This window comes from Sinocyclocheilus anshuiensis, unplaced genomic scaffold, assembly GCF_001515605.1.
Source record: "Sinocyclocheilus anshuiensis isolate Anshui unplaced genomic scaffold, SAMN03320099.WGS_v1.1 scaffold337, whole genome shotgun sequence".
In the NCBI taxonomy this organism is placed as follows: Eukaryota; Metazoa; Chordata; class Actinopteri; order Cypriniformes; family Cyprinidae; genus Sinocyclocheilus; species Sinocyclocheilus anshuiensis.
Window position 1 is genome coordinate 68,899 of NW_015537968.1, and position 7,569 is coordinate 76,467.

Consider the following 7,569-nt stretch of genomic DNA (forward strand, 5'->3'; position numbering starts at 1 on the left):
GCCGATTATACATGATACATATCCTATTGCTCTGCAGCAGAGCAGCAACTTTGCAGTATATTGTGAGACAATGAAGTGCTGTTGTGACCGGTGTAATCTGCGTTGTGTGTTTTTTAATGAGTAGTAACCAGACGGACATCAGCTGACGGTTCGAGTCTTCTTTTACTGATAAGACATAAAACAGTCTTTACAGTGTTTTCGCCCTTCTTGTCTTTTCTCTCCCATGCAGAGACAGTGCAGAAAGGGGCAGAGAAAATGGTATAAAACGGTATATACAAAATTTATTTACCGAGTGACAAAACAGCATACCTGATAAAACATAAAACAGTCTTTACAGTGTGTTTTCGCCCTTCTTGTCTTTTCTGTTAAATGAATGTAAAGTGCATTCGACAGAAAACTGATCAAACTTAGTGAAAATACAGAAATAAAATATACATAAAATAATGTCACAAATATGATTTAAACAGAGTATAAAAGTGCTTTTTAAAGTAAAGATGAAATTAGATTAATCAGAGCTCATTAGAAACCCACCTCTCCCATGCAGAGACAGTGCAGAAAGGGAAGAGGAGGTGCAAAGACAGGAAATTAAGACTAACGCTGCTGTCAGAAATTTAAAGGGGAAGGTGCACACACAGACAGGCATATCAGGTATACATCGTGAACATTTTTGTAATTCTACATATGAAATTAACATTACTTTCCATACCTGTTACACTGTGTATCTTAATTCATAAACAATATTTAAAGTAATGTCAGTTCAAAGATGTAAGCATATCCATTGCAACAAAAATAACACATCACAAGATCACTTTGGAAAGTTTATATTTGTATCCCACTTTTATATTGAGGTGAAGTGATTTAACATTGTTTAACATCCGATTTAACTTATTTAAATCAAAATAGATAGAAGTTTCTTTTTATGTTTCAACAGTCACGTTCTCTCATACCTGCTGTTTTGACGTGATTTTTTTTTTTAAATCTCCACAAACTCACACTTATCTTAATGAAACACTCTGTCTTAGCTTACATCTTTTAATTTCTAAGCCTCGGAAACCACTTTCATCACCTTTACATTTAGTTACGAACTATATAAATTGTGGAAATGATCTCAACATTTAAAACCATTTTCGCATTAGCTGTACTACGCAAAGATAAACTCTATTGTCTTTTATTCTGGGCTTTATCCCTGTAAGATTAGCTGGCTTTATTTGAGCCTGAGTTGCACGCTTTTAGCATTGATTGAAAAACTGATGTATTGTGAATGTAAATAGAGTAAAAAATGGAGGGGCCTGAAATTGAACGTGTTCTGGGAGGAAAAGGAGAATGATGAAAGGGGAGAAGGGGGTCTGTGGGGTGTGACGGAAGCACAGAGAGAAAGATGGGGAGAGAGGAGGAGTAGAGGAAATGAATGAAAAGTAAAGTGTAATTCAGTGAAAAAGATAAATAATGCAGGCAGTGGCAAATTTATATAGACGCTCATACTCGCTTCTCAAGCTCATACACAAATGCGCCGATTCAGTGACGTTTTCACACCCAGTCAGTAAATCTGCAATACACTACAAACTTAAAGTTGGCATAAAATAATTCACCCATATCTGTTTCTAAATGCATGTTAAAGATCGTATTGTGAACAAAATTTATCTGTGGTTAGCTTTAATTGTTAAACCATTTTTATGCCTCATTTTTAATAAAAATGTCATAACTGGACCTTCCGGGGGAAAATGACAGACTTACCTCTGGTGACGTATGCAGGACTTCTCAATCATTCTCAATAATTTCATCCACTTAAACCCCACCTCTGCAAGCTTACAATCATCTTCCTCTGCTTTTGAGTGCAGCGCACACATCTCAAAATCCAATCAACAACCATTGGATACAACCAAGTCCTGACCTACATTTTTTTCTTTTTAAATAATGCATCACACTCATTTATGTGTATTGCTACTTCAGTTTTGATTGCGACTTTAAAAATAAAGGTTTTTATTGACATCTATGGTTTCATGAAGAATCTTATATGGTACTTTGAGGATAATTTAATATGGTACTCATAGGTACTTATATGTACACTTTATGTATTTATTATGTATGTACTGTATATACATTTATACAACAGTTCGTTCTGGTTCTCAAATCTGACTGGTTAAGAAAAGTAAGATATTGTACTGGTATCGCTACAGGAATGCCCTTTCACAATTTTGTATCACGCTTGTTCTAGCTGGGTCTGTTTTTTTTTAAATTATTCACTGAGCTAATCGTAGAGTACATTAGTTAATATAAGAAGAAACATCTAGCTTCGCAGTCTCTCTCTCTCATTTGGATGCACGTTTTGCCGCATTGTTTCTCTCTTATAACCTCATTATTTCTCACTAATAACCTAACTGAAGCAGCACATGCCCTTGATACGAATTCTAAAAGTGACGTATGTTTAACTGTCAACTTGAGCTTTGAATCTGTGGCGGAAGGAAGTAGTTCCGCACAAAAGAGGGTTTTATTAGGCACTCCATTGTTTCTTGTTTAATTACACATATGTTCCGTCGAACTGTTGTATAAACGCAATATCACTCTCGTACTCGAGCGATACCGGCTCTATATCAGCGGCTGTGATGGCCTCGTGCCTCTGGCCTAATCACAGCCATGCTGATATAGAGCCGGTATCACTCTCGTACTCGAGTGATATTGCGTATGTATTCCCTCAAAAGGGAAATGTATATAAATAATTACAATTACAATTATTTATATCAGCTACCAGTAGTAACTGTAGCAGAATTAATATTGCCATTAACTAATGTTCAACTTATGTTTCTTCCAGCGAACATTTAGTGTAATTTCATATCAACTCTAAGAAATGATATTTTTGTGGCCACAGAAAATTACTTTCTTACAGTACTAGTGTATTAGAGCATGTTACAAGATCGGATTATTAAAGGGACATTATCTACAAGCAGTAACAGAATCAGAAACTCATGTAATTTGTGCACAAAGTTTTATTAACTAAACACTGACACAAAACTAGTCTAACAAACATAAACACACACACACTCACGTTTACATACATACACAGGGGAGTTAAAGTGGATTAATTGAAACCATTAGAGAAACAGGGAATGAAGCTATGAAACGGGGTCAGTTAACCACTGAAACCATCAGTGCCTTTTTACAACGGGGTCTACAGCTTATACTAAACCTCTGATTCTTTTAGTTAAATGTACAATACTTGCATTGCCTTGGCCGTTGAATGAGTGTCCAGATGCAGTTTTGGGTGAAAGTCTTGATGGTTCGAAGGTTTGATGGTGTTGGAATTGCAATGGCATTCTTCTGGGCTTGAAGAGAGACGAACTCCAAAGATGTTACTCTGACTAATTGAGAGAGTTCTCTCCCAGGTGAAAAGTTGCAACATGGCTTGCTGCAACTTTGATGTCCTGCTGATGCGGGGAGGCCTGCGGGTCGCGGTTGGACTGGATGTCCGAGAGGCAGGAAGTTAAGAGCACCAAAGAAGAAAGAGAGGGGGTTACTGATGTAGTGGCCTTTTAACTTCTGGCGAGGTCACACCTCCAGGGGGTCAGTGAGCCAATGGTAACTTAAACTTTCGGAGGGAATGTTTACGAGCATTTGTTTGAAAGCTGGCTCATTTGCATGATCAGAGTGGGCAGGCGGTTTGTGTCCCTTTATACTCTGATTAATATAACAAGCATACAATGCATGTTATGAGGAGGTGGTATGCACCAATGGATGGTGGAATAAACAAGGGTTATTTTGATATCAAACATGGTACCAATAGGGTTACATTATGTAATAATTCTATCATAAGGCATGCATAAAACAGTATATAATACAACAATACAAAAGACAATATACAAAACAGCATGTTTGTCCACACAATGTCCCGGGGATATGTTCATTCATTGAAAGGTTTATCTGAATTACTGAAATAAGTCATTTTCTATACACTGTATGTGTCTGTTCCACTGTAAATTAAGTGAGAGTAAAACTCTGAATTCCATTGGGCCATAAAAGCTATGTTGACTGAGGTGTCCTGGGGGTCGTTCACAGACATCCTGGCACCCAGTCCGATTGTTGGATGAGGGGTCTGTTGGATTATTTGTTAAATATAACAAATAATAATGTGTCTGATTTGAACTGCTTACTGAAAGACTCTTTGGGGAACCCAAAATGGTTCTTTTAAGGCATCACTGCGAAAACCAGTTTTTGGAACCTTTATTTTCAATAGTGTACATTTGTCAAATGCAATAAAATAGTCCAATTCTGCTATTGGCACATAGAATGCTAATGAATTAAGATTTAATTATCCTTTAAAAAATAAATAATGCGGACTTATTTCCCATTTAATCCCCCATAATGTCAATACGCATTAGTCTGTTGACACCACCCCCTCACTCTTTCTTTTTCTCTCTCTTTCTGTGGTTTTGTTGTAGTGCTATAGAGCTGATGTTATTGGAACTGACGATTTACTGCCTTGTTTGGAACTGGACCCTCTCCCACACACTTTCACCCCCCACTGCATATGCGTGGGCGAGGAGAGAGAGAGCGAGAGAGAGGGGTCCACTGCGGTTCCTACGACTGTCTACACAGTTTTTCAATGTCATCTCACAAGCTCTTTCACACACCTGAACTCACTCACACCTTAAGACTCTGTTAGGACAATCTTTTCATATTAATATTACTTCATGAAATTTTTATTCATTAAATCTAAAATGATTAATGAGCATCTTGGAGACTCTGCGGCAGCAAATGTGTGCAGCCATGTGCTTGATCACATTATTACCTTTAGCCTCCAGGTGTGTCATCTGTTGATAACACACCCATGCACATACTTCTCACTCTGCATACTGCCACATCAACCCTCAATAGGATGCCAGTGAGTCTTACTGAGCTGCGAGGAAGGGTCAGATTTATGTAATGCTGGTAAATATGCTTTGCCCCCTCCAAATAGTCAATATGAAAGACCTAGCAGAGTTGGCAGTGGATTGACAGTCCATAATGGGGCTTGGCAGAATAATGGGACTCCCTCTGGCCGTTGCATTGAGGCTGGCGAGATGTTTCACAGGCCAATGGTTTGGCACTGGGCTTGTGTACACTCAGAAAAGTCCTAATGTCCTAAAAATCGAGCCCAATGTCCTGTGTTAATATGAAGGAATTTTTAATATTGGTTTTTCGCAGGTGTTTTACCTGTATTTTGGATTGCGGATGTTTTTTCATTCCATAGTGTTATTAGTGCAATAATGTTAAATAATACATTTATACATATTTTTTTATTTTAAAATACAGTATACAGAAAATATATTGCCAATATATATATATATATATATATATATATATCATATGTTTTTGCCATTTTTAATATATTTTCAATCAAAATATATTTACATTTTTCTATGGATTTCTTTTCTTACGATGTATGTTATTATCCTTATATTGTAATCATCACAAGCACGAGCTGTAATCACAGCCTAACATGTTCATTGTGTTTACAGGATGTTGACCAACTACCATTGAACCATATTATATTACAGGTCTATATTACTGCCATATGGACATTACTTTGACACCCTCATCTTTGCCTGATAACAGAATACTTCCTAATTGTAACATTGAAACAAGCATTTTCTGTAAAGCTGCTCTGAAACAATACAGTGAAAAGTGCTATGCAAAAAAACGTGTGTGCATGTGAGAGGAAGCAAGCAAAGTGAACAGACCTACGATGCACAAACAAAGAAAAAAGCAAGGGGATGTATAAATGAGAGTCTTTAATGATACACTGCATGCTAAAGTGAGTGAAAGGACAACAGAGAAAAAGGACAAGGAAAAAAGATGAGAGCAAACGGAATGAATGAGAAGGAGAGAGAGGCAGAGAAAGATAGAGGAAGGAGGGGTGCGGCTCCCCGGGGGCTGTATGACTCACTCTCCTGCTGCTGGCTCGTGCGTCACTGGCGCGGTGCTGGAGGTGGAGATAGTGGAGAGGTCTGTGCATTTAATTATGGCCTGCCAATTTATACGCACTGTAGTGATACACGCACATACACACACACACACACACACACACACAAACACATAATCAATGAACAGATGTGGAGATTGACAGAAAAAGTTTTTTTTTTTGCACACACACAGACATCGACCATATTGAGAAATGGACTGCCAAAGAACAAACAAGCACACGTATACAAACACACTCCTTGTTTGCATTAGACTTTGTGAAAGACTGCTTGTTCACAAACAGGTCCAGCTCTAAATATTTCTTCTTATTAGCCTGTTAGCTGACCATAATCAATGTTAATACAGACAGTGAAAGCCTAAAGAGAGCCGTGCATGAATAAAACAACAAAACGGGCTGATAGAGCAGCATTTGTGCAGTATGTACTCATTAAAACATAAGCAAAAGATGCATATTGAATGAATTGTTACAGAGGTCCATGGCACATTCAAAGACCCCGTGCCTTTTGTTGACTTGAGCCGTATGCTAGAAGGCGGTGCTCAGATGGAAGGTGGAGACATGGTGGGGAAGGCAGGGCTGGACATGATTTTATCTGCACAACTCCAGATCAGGTCACTAGCATGGACGGATGTAGCCCCAAAGCAAATCATTACTGATGTGGTGACAATGTCCTCAGTGGTGCCAATGTACTAGTACCTGTTAACAGATGCAAATTAATCACATCTGTTATCATGCTAATGAATGTTTTCATTCCACATAAGACCTTTGTAAACAATGGTGCTAATTGACCCATACAGTGAAATAATATGTTCACATATATTTCAAAATACAACAAAAATATATCATCGATATAGATTTTAAATCATATATACAGAGTTCTGGCATGAAACTCTAGATGGCGCAGTCCGATAGGTCTAACTCAATCTGACATAATGACATCATCACATGGCACAGTTGATTGGTTCTCTCCTGTATCGGTAGCCAATGAGCTCGCTGCTCAACATTCAAATATATGATTAGTGCTTGTGTAACGGGGTTGTCTCTGCGTTGTGTTGTGTAAAACTCAGGATGGATACCAATTCGCGCTTGAAGACAGACTTTTATTCTGTTGACAACATTAAACAGCGGTGATCAGATTCGCAAATCACCCTCGTGCATGCTCTATAATAAGGTGAACAAACTTGATGTTACCACAAATATAATGTAGCATGAACACAAATCATACAGTATTCATTTAAACACACGTATTTATCAATATTAGTCCATAAGATGGTTATACAATTAATACAATATACTTTTATCACGGAGCACTCACTCACCGCAGCCAGTCACTCGCTCGGCTGGCGCGAATCTAAATGACCCTACCGGAACTAGTTAATTATCTGGGTGGAGTGTGCAGGTAGAGTGCAATTAAAGGGACCATACATGAAAATGAGTGTAGCAAGTGGAAACACCTTTTTGACCCTGTTACACTTGCAGTAGCAGTTGCAGCTTGCTTCAGAAACCCTCCACCTTCCCCAGCTCCACCTGTATAGATCTGCTACGAGGTGATTCATGTATGCTATATGGGGGTTATTTCATGTATGTTATATTTGCAGCAGCAATATTTCTTCACA

At 38.1% G+C, this 7,569-nt stretch overlaps 1 long non-coding RNA gene across 1 annotated transcript in view; it reads left to right on the top strand.

Moving 5' to 3' along the window:
• The window catches only part of LOC107668168 (uncharacterized), a 15,156-nt gene extending 12,473 nt beyond the window's left edge, over window positions 1–2,683 (top strand). Inside the window, exon 5 of the long non-coding RNA XR_001631860.1 lies at window positions 2,672–2,683. This is a non-coding gene — a long non-coding RNA (uncharacterized LOC107668168). The remainder of the gene's footprint in view (window positions 1–2,671) is intronic.
• The last annotated feature ends 4,886 nt before the right edge of the window (window positions 2,684–7,569 follow it).